The sequence below is a fragment of the Osmia bicornis genome, chromosome 5 (assembly GCF_907164935.1).
Source record: "Osmia bicornis bicornis chromosome 5, iOsmBic2.1, whole genome shotgun sequence".
In the NCBI taxonomy this organism is placed as follows: Eukaryota; Metazoa; Arthropoda; class Insecta; order Hymenoptera; family Megachilidae; genus Osmia; species Osmia bicornis.
In genome coordinates this window covers 3,821,179-3,837,871 of record NC_060220.1, presented here as the reverse complement: position 1 = coordinate 3,837,871, position 16,693 = coordinate 3,821,179, and positions in this window count along the sequence as shown.

Below are 16,693 nucleotides of genomic sequence, written 5' to 3'. Positions count from 1 at the left end.
GCGATCCAGCTGATAGAACGAATCTCTCCTCGCTGATTGCACTCATAGATCGACTAATCGCTTTTCGCGTTTTTACGCGTCGAACAAGCGCGACTCGGACAATTCGAACAGGAAGCCTGCGGGCGATTAATAAATTGGTTGATCCAACATGAATCACACCGTGTCCGTTACGCGGAACGTAGATGGGGACTCGAATGATAATGGCTTTTCTCTTCCTTTCTCTTAGCGGATGATCTAGTATTTATATTACGTGGAAATTCGTAAACGCGATCGCGAAATCGCGAAGCAGGTAAATTGTTGAATAGATAGACGTACGCGAGTAGAAGCGATTTATATCGTAAAATTACCACCCCGCGACGGTACAACACAATGTGATAAATTAAAACGTTCCGCCGTATCGAAGCCAGCAGCACGTGAAAGGACGAATGGTAATTCGAACGTTCCGCGTTATCGTAGCAATCGGGAGCGTTCGCTTTTGTCTGCACTCGCTTCTGTCCCTCGGGCTTTCCTGCTTTTTCAGGGGAAAGCGGTGGATAATTATTAATGTTACGCCGGTTTCTCCGCCACTCGTTCAGCGGTAAGAGCAACGTGCAATTCCGGGCTACCGTTCTTGATCGAGACGGTGGCTGCGTGCTGATGCAGATACAGAAGAACGGTAGCGCGCGTGAAACAGTTGTAGACATTATGTTGCTGGAATTGTAAGGCTATTCAACGTTTAGTGCTAATAAACTTGATTGGAACAACGATTCGTATGCTAACGCTTTTATGCTTATTGTTGCTTTCCGATTCGAATCACCCTGTTCAAAACTGGTTGTCCCATTATCTTTCCATTATTTCTTCAACTGAAAGCGTTGTCATGTATCCATTATTTACATACGTAAAAAGTCAAATTTGTTTTCGTTCTACTATCGTTCATTCATTTAACTACCTACCTAATTGGACGTTGGAAAATTTTCAAGTTGCAATTAAGTCCGACCGACTGTTCCCCTTTTCCTCAAGTTGCAATCAACATTACGGCAAATAGGTTTTTCTTCGCGGAGAAATTCACTTCCGTGCCGTTTACCATTTCTTTATTTTTCTTTTTTCTTTCTACTCGGTGGAAAAGCAACTTCCCTTGCGATTCGCAGGCGTTTGCTCGTTACGTCCCGTGTTACGCAAATACGAAAATCAACTCGGTAAACCATTAATTTGTTTCGTTCTCTGCACGTTCACCGCGTGTTTCCTGATTTGAATGCCGGCAAACGTTTAAACAAAGTCGAACATTCCATAGGCTGTATTTCATAAACGCACAGGCGTAACTTCTGCGTGCACACAAAGGAATTCTATGCATGCCAATACTCTTCTCGAAGGAACGGTGAAAGTATCAAAAGTTTCGCGAACCTTTCATCATTGATGACGTTCACTGTGCGCATACATATGCGTACGGTGGCTTTTGCATACTTCGTACTCTATCATTACTTAACCATTTCGCAATGTTTTTGCGTTCGACGAGAAATAAACTAACGAAAATATTCTCCTTGCTACTTCCCATTAAGTGCATTGTAAAAGAGTCATTAACATAATTAGATTAATCTTTCTCTGCTGTTTACGTAAAAATAGAGTCTACAGTGTTTCCGAGAAACACTGTGAGCTGAGGGATAATTTTCTGATTGCACAATTATAATATTTTGAAAATGTAAAATACAGGCTGGAGGATTCAGGTGTACCATTTTATATTCGCATCCGAACCGTTAATACATCCTCTCACATTAATGATGTAAAGAACACTTGTTCCACCGGAGTTCCTCTCTCACGGAACAACCAAAAAGATAGTAGTCTTTTATAAATACACCTCGTTCTATGTCAAAAAACAAAGAAAACAGGCTTCCCTTATTATATGCACGTCCATATCCCGTGCCGTTTTATTTCTGTTTGCGTCGATCGTTATCTCAAGCATCATTATCATTATCATTATTACTCCGCTATCGATGTCCGAGCTTGAAAACCGTACGTTCGATCCTCACTCGATCCATTACCACGAAAACGTGTTGCCATCGTGGGTCATCATCGCCACGTCGGGTAGTAAAATGCACTATGGGGCGCCATTGCTCTTAATCTTCGCTTTGATACGACTCAGATGAGGGGAAATATTTTCGAAATGAAGTGCTAGTTTCAAGGTAAAATATCGGGAACCTGTTTCATAAGTATTATAGGAGGAGCATTTTTCTATTACATTTGTTTATATTTATTTGAAACGATTAGCGCACAAATTATCGCGATTACGCCGGGCTAAAAATCGCTCAAAATCGCATTTAATCGTGATGGAGAACGGTGGTCGTGATTAGGGGGCATTATGGGGAGCATCGACGCCAGGGCCACCCACGAACCTCAATCAACGCTGGGCAGAAGCAGCGGCCACCTCCTCCCAGTCGATTGCTACGCTTCTCTAAATACTTTGACCACCTTAATTTCCTTATCCTTTGACGTATATATACGTCCTCTAAATTCTTCTTAATTAACTTTTTCATTACCAATTTTGAAGTTTTTTCTTTATACTTAATTACGTTTATTTATGTCGATATGTGAACGAAGTGTGCATTTTTGTCAAGTTATAGAGATTTAGAAAGAATTTCATTTTTCCTTCCTTTAATTAATTCTCACTGTGTTATCAGAGAGAGAGAAAGAATCTGTTCCCGATCGTTTCGAAATCCTCTCAGAATGAACAGTCTCACCTTCGATCCTGGTATTAATATTCCCCCTAACGTATCTCAATATCGAGGGGTTAACGCACTTATTCGACGATCAGCGAGCAGTATGCAGGCAAGCAAGCCAGTTGCCAGGTAATCTCAGGGATCGAGCTGGTCGCGAGACGCCGCTGGGTCCGCGAACAGCATCGCAGGTGGTGAAGCTGCGCGAAATTGAAATTGATTCCGCATCGGTAATAAGCGGCTCCCTGCAGCACGGGGATCCGCGTGCGTTACACGGTACACGCCCCGAGGTCGTACGCCGGTTCACGCGGAGCCGCTTTCTCGCACCGACACCACACCACGTGTCCGTGAGTGGACACGTGTACTCGCGTACGTCTAACGAGCCGATCGATGCTCCTCTTCGTGCACGTTTCCCGTACCTCGATCCACCTTGCCCCATTCATAACCATCGAACAGGTACAGCTTCCATTCGCTTCGGTATAGCTCCAGTGTTTCAGGAACCTCCAGGATTTTTCAGACCTTGGGTTATTTCTCTAGACGTGATTTTTTGGAAAAAGTGGATGAAGGGTTGTTGAGAGTTTTGATAACTCAGGATGGTCAGTTATGCACACTTATTTTTTAATTGAAAATAATGTAAAAAAATAAATAGATAAGTATGAAAGTATGAAAATGTATGAAAAACAGGGATTGTGTAGAATGCCTTGCGTTTATGGGCAAAGTATGAATTATTTTAATATTATATAAACTTTTCCTAGGCATTGTATATAATACCTGGGCATTATTATAGAATAACAAATGCTATTTAGGCAAAGTATTAAAAGAGAGTCATGAAGAAGCTTTTATTGAGCATTGCTTCTTTATCTCGACAGTAGCCAACATACATTTTAACAAAAATACTTTGATAAGATTTATAATTTAAAATAAGAAACTTGAAACCAGTTATTTTACTGGTTTGGTATTTCTAGTGTTAATATATTAATGTTAAACTATTTTTCTTGAATGATTTTGAACAAGAAGCAAACGAAAGATATTCAATTATCGAATAAAGATACAAATCTGTGCTACCTTGTAACTTGCAACAGACGAAAGACGCGACGCGTCTTCAAAGCGCGTCCGAAAAAGTCGTCGAAGAGGAATCGGGATCTTCCCACAGGGAGAGAAGACAGCTCGGTTAACCATTAACTTCGAAATCTTCGATTTACGGTCGGTTTCTCTCGCGTTTCAACTTTACGCGTGCGAACAATGGCCGCCCACGCCAGGGCATTATATTTATTCACCAGTCCACTTGGACGTACGTATAAGTACCCCTCCCGCGTTGCACGCGTCTGCATACACACGCCGCATCCCCGTGTACGGTGCGGCCGTGCATATATCTCCTTCACTTCCTCTTCGTGGCCATAAACTTACGGGGCACCTTTTCTCGCCAAGAGACGCGGCAGAAGCGAAGCAGAAAGGAATCGCGCCTCGACCACCGCGCCGACTGCTCTGGGAACCGTCAGCTTCGCGCGATCTTCAGCCAGCTGATTGATCCCTTACCTCTTCAAGTCGAATAATGTCTGTTAAATCTAACAGTGTTTCAAGGATATTTACAGTAAAACTGAAGCAAACTTTTGAATTTTCAAATTTAAGCTTTCGATGCATTTTCTTATCCATTCAGAATAAATTAAATTTTCTTTGCGTCATAGAAACTTGAAAGGCTACTTTGGAGTCATCCTAAGACACCATCGGACAAAGCGAACGTGGAACGATTAAGAGCAATTATGCGGGATCAAAGGGATGGCGAGTTGTCGATACCAGGCGCTTTTTTTCCATACACCTGGACGGAACCCGTCCTCCACCTGTGGCCGGGCGTTTCCTCGAACAAGGCGGACGAAGAGGACGCGCTGCCCTGCTGCATCGACCGCGGAATCCGACCACGGGATCGTTTCGATTTTTTGCCGTGGCCGGGTATGCGGGCACACCTACGTCAAATCGTAAATACATTTATTCATGTTAGGCAGCCGCGAGTATTGTATTCCGCTCCGTGTTAGACAATGAAACGGGGGCGTTTTGGCCGTTCTCGCGCCGCCGCAACTGGAGATGCCGGTCGCACGGCCAGACGTTCATGATCGAACTGCTCGAAAATTTACCTTCGTCGTAGACGATTCAACCGTGAACCGGAAACCAGCGCTCTTGTACTTTTCTTCGTTATTCCTCTAGATACATATTTCAAAGATCGTGGAAAAAGATTGCGGCTGACACGAAAATCTATACCCGGAAAGTTTAAATTGAAACGTGAAAGTTATTTCCTTCCAGATGACGGGCTGTCTCTCGTTAAATTCATTAATTCAATTACATTTTAATAAACCGTACGAGCAAAAGAAGCTCTCCTCCCGGTTCTAAATGTCTCGGGTCAGGATCTGCTTTCGAACAACGTCTACTTACGCCCGTGTTTCTCTAGCGTGGCTAATGGAATAAATATCATAATCAACGGCGAAGCGGAAATTACGCTTCTCTGGAGTGCATCCTACGCAGGATCACCGGCTGACACGTAGAAATACGAAGAACAAGGAGCCTCGATGGTCGCCCCACGGACAGGAAGGATATCCGTGCTTTCGCGAGCAGGCAGCCGGGACGATCGATGCGCGGGACGTTTAATTGGCAATTATTTGTTGAAGCAACGAGACCGACACCATAAAGCATTGTAAATCGGCGAGGAATAAATCCTCCCTTCGCCAGGACGAACGCCGACGACCTTAGAGGAGAAATACGTCCACGTTACGCGAGTCTGACTCCGCGGATCCCACCTTTCCTCCCTGCTCTTCACCCGCGCGTATTTACGGTCCGCTCCCGCGCCCGTAGACGCGTACAAAGAGGGGCATTGTGCGCTCGTTTGCGCCCACGGTGCATCTCAGAGGCCGGGAAGCGAGAGAAACGCCAAGTCGACATTCGATCCTCGTCCTGGGATCCCGCGATCCTGTTAAAAAAAAACCGTTTCGCGGCGTGATGAATAAAACAGGGACCGTGGCTGCCGTAGCAGAACAACCCACGAGAATCGCACGCTCCACGAACGCGTTTTAAGATGTTTTCTTCGAACCACTCCGAAAATCTGTGGGTGTGAACCGACGCTGTCTTCCTCGAGGTGTCAATATTCTCACGCTATAACAGTCCCAATTAAGAGACGTCCGAGATTATCCAGAAGAAGCGACCGACGCAAAACTCTCCAGCCCATTATCATATGAAAGAAGGCAGCACGATCGACTTTCCGCTTCCGTCCAGCGGCAGAGCGCGAGCACGCGTTGCGAAATCGTGGCAAAACCACGCAACAGACCACCGTCTTTATTTGTAAATAAGTGGCCGGTTCGCGACGGTAATTATCGCGATCGATCGAGAGCGACAAACAGGTCGGACGTATCGGCGACGAGGACGGTCAACGTCTGCCATCGTTGAACGGTGAAAAAAGCAGTCCAGAAGAGTGTAACAGGTCGATCGGAGCGTTATTAGTTTTGCACGATTTAGCAATAAATCCAAGGGATCATCAGTCCTGCTCGTTGAGTCCTGCTTTTTCTTCCAACCAGCCTCCGTGCTCTTCCCTGTTCGCTTCTCACCGGTGTGGACAGTAATTAATGGGAAAATCTCTGGCCTCCCTTTCTGCCTCCAGAATGGAGTTACGAGCGCGGGTAGAATGCTTTTTCTGAAGACGGTAAGCTCTGCAGGCTTCGTAGAAACTCACGCGTATCAGAACGGTTGGATCGTTGATGACCTTCGAATTCCATGGAACACCTTCTATCTCATCGTCGCGCGTCTCCATATTTGATGCTTTTCATTTGAAAGATCCTGGCGGTGGTGAGAACAAAGTAACGCTCTCGAGAGGGATACAATAAACTCTCAGAGCGCGATTTACTGGACCGAGACTGGAATCGAGAGTCCTTCTTACCAGTCGGTTGATCGTACCGATTCATCTGGAACCACCTCGTCAAATGCTTTCTATACTTTCGCGGTTCGAATTTAATGTATATTCTACGGTGTGAAACCCTTCGGTAATAGAAATAGAATTATTGCCAGTAGACGCCATTACTCTGCAACTTTCCGTATACTCGATCGCACATAAATTTTAATTGGTACTTAACTGAGAATTACCGATCAATGGATCAGTACGATTGATACCGTGCTTCCAGCGACGAGGTAAAGAACAATAACGAGATTCACGTAGCACGCTCGGATCGACGGTAGCGATCGATCGATCACCGTAAACGTTCGCCAACCGCCTCCTCGAAACGTGGACCGATAAAAACGCGGTGACTTCTTTGCCGCCGGTGGTCGATTTCTTGCCCTGTCTCGCGGTCGTAGAGAGGCGAGTTAAACCGCGCGCCACGCACGAGAGAGAACGCGCGCTCGTGTCCAGCAACGAGCCAATACGGTTTCCCCTAAAGGGTTATTACGAATATTGTAAACGGCCTTCCGACCGCGGTATTCCCGGTAGACACGGCCGTTTCTTCGTCGATTTTCTTGCCGGTCCGGTGTCATCGGTTGCCGCCGGTTTACGGCGCGTACCGGGCAAGAAAAGCTGGCGCGTTCGAACGCAAAAGCGTTTAGGGCCGTTGATAGAGCGTACGATGTTTTATAGATTGGCCAAGGCCTGGCCATTTTAGGCGAGCGTAACAGCTCCACATCTGGAGAAAATCAGCAGGCAACCGTGGCAGGCCGGACTCGGGACATTCCGTTGCTGCTCAATAAATGTCCCAGGGTTTGACACACTCCTAATGGGATAACCGACCGGCCAAGCAATAGCTACGCCGCTGTGCCGTGTACGCGTGTGCGTGTCTAAAGCGAGATTCACGCAGCCGAGCGTGGCTCGCAGTAGCGTACCTAGCCACTTGTAACGGAGGATCTTTCTGTTCATTGTTTATTCGAATAAAAAAGAATTTTCTGTCTCTGATTTGTACGATCATTCGGGAGGAAATAATTTTCACGACCTTTTGCAAGACTAAATGTCAATCAAATTTCGAATTGTTCCATTCTAATTTTACCGTCATATCATTCACAGTATTCTCAAATGAATCACATTGTCAGGGATGAAATTTGCCTAAAAATTGACTCGGTCACCTGTTCCCTCGCGACGCCACTGAGGACACTGGCGATCAGACGGAAGGTGGAAATGGTGCAGCGTCTACCCGCGTCCCCACGGGGCGAGCCGAAGAGCGGTTGCGGTAAACGGAAGCGCTGACAGGTATCCCGCGGACGTGGAACCCGGCGTGCCCTTAGCAGATCGGTCGTAAGTAAACCTAATCGAAGCGTACAAGCACGCGAGAGGAGGCAACGGCAACTTGCCAAATAGAGAATCCGGTCTCGACGTAGGCGGTCCGATCGGGCAGCGTCGTTGACGGTTTGCGCGGGAGGAATTATCATCTTTGGTGCCGTCGTATCATCCCCCGTGTGCCGGGCGTCTCGGTCGATCGAACGAGCACCGATCGATTTACATTCGAGCCACGGATGATCGATCGGCTACGTCGTCGCGCGACGTGTCTGTCGACGCGGTCCGTCGATGAAACATCGAAAAGCCCGACGCCCGATCGTTCCGCGACCGGTATCGTTTCGTTCTCGTACAAGTCACCGACCCGCTTCCACTCTCCGGGCACAACCAGTCGGAGATGCCTGCTCGCGCCATACCGCGCGAAAAATCACGGAATCCTTCGATTAATATCATCGACCGGCGAATATTTAAACCGACCGAGCGCGGGATCGTGTTCCGCGTCAGCGAGACTGTCGGGTGCTAAGACGTCGCGCGAATCGACGGCCGGCTGAATTATCTTCGCGTACGATCGTATCGCTTCGAGTTTGCGCGGCTCGCAAGACCGACCGTCCGTGTCTTTTTGACCGGCGAGTCGCCTTCGTAGCTTCGCTCGTTATTCAACCGATCTTCGATGCGCTTTCTCGACCCTCCGCTCTGTCGTCGTTCGCTACTCGACTGCCTGTTTTTGATCGCCGAAGCGATGCCAGTTTACTGCACCGATTTATTAAGTTATACGACCAGTTTCCGCCCGTTTCCAATAAAACAAAGCGTATAGATGATAAGTGCTTCTGGCGTGGGAACTTCCCTCGGGATAGCATAATCGATCAAAGGAGGATTAATTTATGTTCTGATCTAAATCACGCTCACGGATATTACTCGTTCGATACAAAGTTGCCGGAGAAAAAGAAGAACGATAAATTTGAAGGGAAACGTCGCGCGGCTCTCGTTTTCCAGAGCATCTGCCTTCCCCTGAAACGCAAAGCCGAGGCAACAAATCTATCTATCGAACGTTTCCTCCGGCCGCCGGTTAATCGCAATCGGCGTTCCTTTCAAAGACAACCGATCCCGGACCACCGTCACCGGTTCGTTGACTGACGCGGTACTCGACAATCTGTCCCTGAATGAAAAGTATCCAGACTCTGAAGAAACGGCGGAGAGAGCAGGTAGCTCTTTTAGAACTAACGACCGATGCCTCTACATTATTTATACCCGGTCTGCTCGACGATCCGATCGAGTCGTTGCGTTGCTACGAATCGGGAAAACGAAAGGACGAAACGATCCTGTGTTTTATTAGCTTACGTGCAACGAGACCTTTTCAAAGTCGGGGGTTGCTCGTTCAACGAAACGAGATCGTCGCCTTCTCCTAGCTGTCGCTAATAAACCGTCGTTACTGAAAAGGAAATCAATGGCTTGATTTTCATCAAATATAAAAATACCTTTCCTTATCCGGCTAGATTAATCATTGAAAGGTTAGATTTTTATTAGAACGGACTTGTCCTGTTTTCAGAAAATCGGATTCGTTAAAAATTGATACGTAACGTCACTTACGAACAGGCGATGAATAATTCTAACACGGTGACGGAAATTTGAATCCGAAATTGAACGAGCCACAGACAATAAATATTTCTACATTTTTCACTCTGCTGCAGATCTATCCGTGGCTCGACTTATCAACCGTGTCAAGTTATTTGCGGACGTCTGACACGCTGTCAAGATTAACCACATCCTCGACAGTTGACGGTCGACCGGTAATGCAATTAAAACGGATTGATTTATTATTGAGGGCGAACGTCGAGCAGGATCCGAATAGCCGAATCGTCTGTTACACCCGCGCGAAATCGGTGACCGAGGGTATTTCCGGGGTCGTCGGAATCCGATTAAACGGCCACCGTCGACCTGGTTCTGAATCTCGTCCGCTGACATCCCTGCTCGACGATCGATCCGAGAGCTCGCTAGAAATGTAGAATTGAATTCCATTTCGGTAAACGTCTTGAAATTTGGTTACCCGAACAGATATCGCGTTACCTGACGCTTATATAGATATCATAAACCTGCATGATTAAAATCCATTTTCGGAGTTAATCTTAAATCGAGGTACCTTATTATTTAATAACGTCTCTGGAAGTGGAGGAATATGAATTTAAGAAAATTAATATTTTAAATTTTTAATACTTGAAATTGGATGAAAGCTTTTTCAAGAATCTTCACCCTTTCGTATGTACGACGAGTAATTAGCAAACGGCCGTGGATTATTATTAAAACACCCACGCGAGTGTTTATCAATCCGTGACACGTACACTTATTCCCATGGCAGGGAGAAAAAGGAAATCGATCGGTACATGCGGGAAGAGAAAAAGGAGAAAAAGGAGAAAAAGGAGGGAAAGGACACGGTGGATAAAGAGGAATGGGTGGAGTAGGGCATTAAGCCGTATTTACGCCTGACGCGATTTTGCGTGGGCGAGCGGCAGCAGCAATTACGGTCCCAGCGACGAGCCGATGAGCGAAGCCGCCTTAACGAGCGGTTCTTCTCTTTCTCCTTCTCTCTCTTGTCCTCTCCATTACCGATCGAGGTGTCTCACGAATTTTAAGGAACACCTTTGAGAGGACCGTAGCCGCCTGTCTCTTCCCTCGCGCACGCTTTTCCCGCTTCGTTCCTCCCTCGAGTCGGATGCAACGGGGAGAATAAAACGAGGAAGGAGGGATAAAAAAGGAGAGAGAAAAAGGCAGGAAGAATCATTCTCGGGAGCAGCAACCTGTGGACTGGCCTTTTTATCGCGCCGGTCGGAGCCGGCTTTACGAGGAGTCCCATAACGGAAATTTACGGTCCTCCCTTGCACCAAGCCTTTCCTTCTCGCCCATCTCTCTTAACCTTTCCTTTATCTTCCCTCTCCGTTCCGCGCGCTCCCTACCGATCCGATGTGTCTCCATTGGTCCCGATCCGAGCGAGCAGTTCCAAGCCGATCCAGGCCCGATTCCGGCGGATCGCTGGGTTCCTCACAGCACAGCCGGAAAGAATTAACGCCGATTAATTAAGGTCGCCAGATTCGAACACTCTGTGTGGTCCGTGGCTGGACCGATTAAGAGGATGCGTAGTCTTTAAAGTACCGGTTATGCGTACGACAGCAACAACCGAGGCCGCCTACGCTCTCCCTGTTTTTTTCGATGATCCTTACTGATTCGACGCGTCGGGACGGTTCCATTAAAAGAAACGTCGCTACTAATTACAGAAATCAAGGAATTTCGGTGTACATCGAACGATTTAGAGGATTGTTTTGCATCGGAAAATAGGCTATATCTTATGAACTTTAATGATCGGAGAAACAAGTTCCTCCTTTTTGTATACGTACATCGTGTAGATGACAGCCACTTTGGTATTAGGCATTTCAGATGGTATCTTCGGATGGCTCAGGTAGCTCGGATGGCCGGGCATTTAAGAGACGTTCTACGATCAAAGGTATAGGCATTCTGTTTCACCTATCTTCTTCCGAATCTCCGATTCCACTGTTCGGTTAATGTAAATGGATGACGAAGAGAATTTGTAGCCATTGAGAAACTCTCGGTTTTCCTCGATCGAATTTTAGAATAAATACTTTCACGGTGTCTTCGGTCGGAAGCCGAACGCGAAGAGGCTCGCGACGATAAATAAATCTCGCCGCGAGGAAGAAAACCTGCGCACGCGAGATATCGTGGATAAATCTTCTGGAACGAGCGAGGTGAACGTTAACGCCGTACCGGTACGCGCGTGACAACCAGTTGTGATACATTCGCGACTAATGATTGTAAGCAATAATTCGTGACAATTTCAGCCGGTCTGAAGGTTTTAGATAAAGGATTCTGAAATCTCTGAACAAAAGGCAAAGAGGTTCCTGACTGTTGAAGATAACCGCGATTACCTGGCTCGATCACGCGGCGGCGTCGAGTCGCGTGCACCTCCAATTAGCACCGCTACGGAACGCTACTCCCGTCCCGTTGCGTTTCACGATGCGTATCTGTACGCGTCCGTCGATTGCATGAAATTAATAATCGGCACGCTCTCCTCACGAAATTATACGGCTGGCCGTTCTGTACGACTGCGAGCGTTAATAGCGTCTGAAAAAAGATGGCAGAAAAAAAATTTACCTCGAACGATAGGGAGATACGACAGCTTAGATAAGAGAAATGTTTGTAAAAATTGAAGATATCATTGTACTTAATTACAACAAAACCTCGATGCACGAGGCGAACAGCGGCGGGAAACAAAGTGGCCAGCCCAGGATCCATAAGTAATTTTCACGGCTCGCGGCAGCTACGCGGGCAACAGGTTCTCCCTGGGCGCAAGCGGAAGCGGATTATCACTGGATCTTCCGCGGTGGCGTTGCTCGAGCGGAATCGAGCCAATTACTCGCGTAGCGAAGCGATAGCTCGATCGGTCCACGCGGAAAGTTCGATAAAAGGCAGAGCCAGCTTTAAGCCGTTCGATTTCACGCCAGGCGGAACTCGAGTTTCGCGCACCTGTCGCTGTGGCAATATTTAAAATTATCCCAGCGTTTACATATTTTATAATTAACGCCGGAGTACGCAATTTCAGACGCCCCGTGGTCCTCCAAGCTCTTATTAACGTTCGACACGGCTACGACCGTGTTCCCGCGACGTATCGCCGGAAATTAATCGGCTAATAGAGACAAACGTCCGTACGGGATACAATGTATCGAGTCTGACCAGTGTAGAGATCGTATCTGAGCCGCCCACGCGATGGAAAGCCGGCGGCTCGACCAGTGTGGTTCCTGCTTTGGAAAAGTTTCCGGCCAACTGGAATCCGGTATCGGCGCGCGCCATTCGACCGCCAGATAAAATCATTGTTCTACAAGCGGCGAAATGCGAAAAACTTTCCGACCCGATAACGGTCGATCGGTTCTGTACAGTCCTCTTCCTAGGCTTTTTCGTCACCGTCTCGCGTAACACGGGATCGCGCCGCGTGTACACCAACCGATACACGTCGAACGCACGCTGCGATCGATCTCGGATAAGATCTCGCCGCCCACGCGCACGCGGAACGCGTTAATGTCGCGCGGTATCCTTTTAGGGTATTGCGTCAATCGTTGCGTGTCTGGCGTACACGCGGTAACGACGAGGCTCGGATACATTTTTTCCAGTCTTATTATTGGAAAGCAATAATCTCTAGCAGTCAGTAAACGCATTCGTAAATAACGTTCCCTTCGAAGAGCGTTTTAATTGGATCGACTTTCTTAACAGGTCGACGCTTGCAACTGCCGTTAAAATTCCACAAGCTTTTTTGCATGCCGATGTGGAAGGCGCGAAATATCGAATAGAAACGGAGCAACTGGTTATCGATCCTCGATAAATTCGCCCACGCCGCGTTCCTCGCCACAGTTTTTCTCCTCTCGCCCCCACACTTTTTCACCCCTCAATCCGTCGTTTTCCCGTACGTGTCCGATCGATGTTTACCCGCGGGGCTGCAGCCGTGTCGTCGACATTCCACGGCGTGCTGCCGCCCGTGCCAGATGACGCACAGTAAATCTCGACACGGAAAGAACGCATTCCGCGCTCCGCCGTGCGTCCTCGTGGAAAGAGGACCAGCTCGTCCTGCGCGAGTACCAGACCATGGATAGACCGGAACCGCGGCAAGAAAACCAGCTGCGTGTACGTCGTTCCACGTCGTCTCGTTGTAATACCGTTTCTTTCCCTGCCATTCGACGTTTCACGATAGTTCAGTGGATTTCATCGAGTGTGTCTCCGCTGACAGGGATATTAAGATGTTTGACGTTTGTTCATGCGTTTCGAAACAGAAGCGATAATTATCATTTGTTATTAAAGTCGGGAAAATTGCGAACGAAATGACGCGCGTTTGACTGGTCGGCGAAGAAATCACAGGCTTCGTGTCGCCAAGACGATGGGACACGGATGCGGCAACAAGTGGACGTCCACCTTCGGGTTAATCGAAAACGTCGTGGCTCGTTATCAGCAAACCGTAACCGTTGGATGACGGTGCCGGTCGGCGATCGCGACAACTCATTTCAGTCCGCTTGTATCTCGATGTTCGATCGATATTTTCCGTGGGACCCGAGGGCGAAGCGAATCTCCCAGCCGAAGGCAAAGACAAAAGAGAAAGGGGTCGTCTTCGTCGTCGTCGTCGTCGTCGTCGGAGCGGATGAATAGGTGGAAAGAGAGAGAGAGAGAGAGAGAGAGAGAAAAAAAGAAGGAAAGAGGAGAGGGTAAGGTGGTCGCGACAAAAAGTTAGACCGGTCCACGGTGTAGAAAGGTGAGCGTGGCGTGGGTGGAACGAGGACCAGTGACAAGTACGATCAGCCGGTTGACCGGGCTGATCGAAGGAAGAAGAGGAAGAAAAAGAAAGGAAGCCGCGGCTGGGAACGCGGAGGCGAACGAGGGAGGGAAAAAAGGAGAGGATAGAAGTCGGCGAAGTCGTTCGAAGCTGCGTCGACCGGCAGCACTTATAATTTCTAATGGGCACCGGTGGATTTTTTGCACGGGCCCGGGACGCGGGCCCGCAATAATTTATATCCGCGGGGACAACGTCGCGCGTGCGTCGGCGTGCATGCGAGAAAAAGCGAGAAAACGACGCGACGCGATGGGGACGGGTCGCGAGAATCGCGCCACTCCGATTCGGTGCCTCCTCCTCGCGAGAAAAGCAATATCCTTGCAAATATTTGCGAATTTTATTAATCTTCGGAATGAATCGCTGAGATAATTTAAATTGCAGATATTTCTTTTTAATTTATAAGAAAGCGTTTTGTTATAGAAGTATCGAGAGGTACCGTTCTATCGCAGAGGAGGAGAAAGATATACTTACCGATCGCAGGATTCTGCTGAGAGAAGATTGAAGGTGGATGACCCGACTCGTCAGCACTTCTCCGAGGCGCAGTAGCCTCGCACTCGCTAGGATACCGTAGTATCGTCACGTTCTTTCTAAGGTAGCTAGATCGTCTTCTCCCTCGCTACGTCTGACAACTGCATGTGAGAACGATATCAAAATACTGAAAGCGAAGAAACACACGCGGCCCCTGTAACTGGATCGTTGTATACTGAAACGGAACAACAGCACGTGTAAATGAAGAATTTCGTAAAGAATTCGTTAAATTTCCTGCTGCACCGTCGATCGATGGATAAAACAATAAACAGGATAATTTGCGAGCGGAACATCGACTCGCAATTTTCGTTGGTAAACAGCAGGCGCGTGTAGAGGATGATTAAGATAAGACTGACAATGATTCGTTAATCCAATTACAACTTTCTCCCCTAAGGTAACCGGTTCGAAACAGTTCATCTGGTAGATATGTTTTAAAAAACTGTGTCACCGGATACGGAGGTATCACGGATCGGTAGCCGGTTATCCGAATATCTCTTATACGAAACGTCGATTATTCCATTATCGATCGTGGCGAACGGGACACGAGCAACGTTGATATGCGCGTACACGCCTATCCACGCAGCCGGCGTGCATATAATACCTTTATAATGAGATATCTACCTGAAATCCCGGGCGTAGCGTAAATCAGCCCGAACGTTATTATGCATTCCCGCGATAACGACCTTCTGCATCCCTGAGTGCACCGTCACCTGCATCGCTTTTCGTAAAATTCGAGCACGATGCTCTTTTCGCGGAACCGACTTCCCATCGTGACACATTTTTTCATTCTTATTACTACCTGCTACGAGAAATAAAGGGTTTGAAATCTGCCCTAACATCTTTGCTAATTAAGTTTATCCTCAGTATTTCTTATCAGAAGGTACTTTAATATCATCTACCTTTATCAAAAACTTATCCTAACGACATCTTTGTTTATCAAATTGATTTCAAACTTCGCCTTTCTTTATTTGAATCTGTTTTAATATCAGCTACCTTTATTAAAATTTATCTATACAACATTAATCTTCAATGATTTTGATTTTTACCTCTCTTATTTGGAGGAGAAACTGCTCTTATACATATAACATATCTTAATTAAAATCTGTCCTAAGAACATCTTTGTTCATTTTTACCCTGTTCCCTAGTATCACCTATTTTTATTAAAACCTTTGGTTTACCTCCGAAGTGGGTTAACCATTGATCACATTACATATGTGAATTTTGTGAAACAGAAGGAAGTAATTTATTTTATCCTTTCTATTTTCTTCTTTTCCATCTTTCCTGAACACTGATTGCTTCCCTGTATCATCTTGAACAATCATTTCCTGCAAACGTAAATTATCCTTCCATCGGGTGTAATTAATATAATTCTCAGAGAACGAAGGATCGATTTATATATACTCCAAATGTTCGCCGAATTTATCTCCGCCCAATCACGGAGCGTGGCTGTTTCACCTTTCGACCCGTATCCTTAAATCTCACCGGTAGATTACACGTTTAATTACGGGATCGATTACGCCGCCGCGAGATATCTCGCGAGATAGCTCGACTCCGATCTCTCGTTCATCAAAGCGGCTTTCTGTTCTCGTTAAATCAAGACCGTGACTTCCGACTGGAACCATGGTTCTCTCTATTCGATCGGTATCGTCTTTGAACATTTCTACCGATCTCACGAACGAAAACTCCAAAAATTGCACTCTCATTTATCGCCATCTATTCAATCAGCTCCGGTGTTTATTCTAATTTTAATTAAAACTGAAATTTTCATTATATTCATCTTAGGTGAAAGCGAAGTGACGATGAATCTTAACTTTTCTCTGCCTAATGGTACGTCTATCGAGCATAGTATGTAATCTTTCTTTTGGAAAA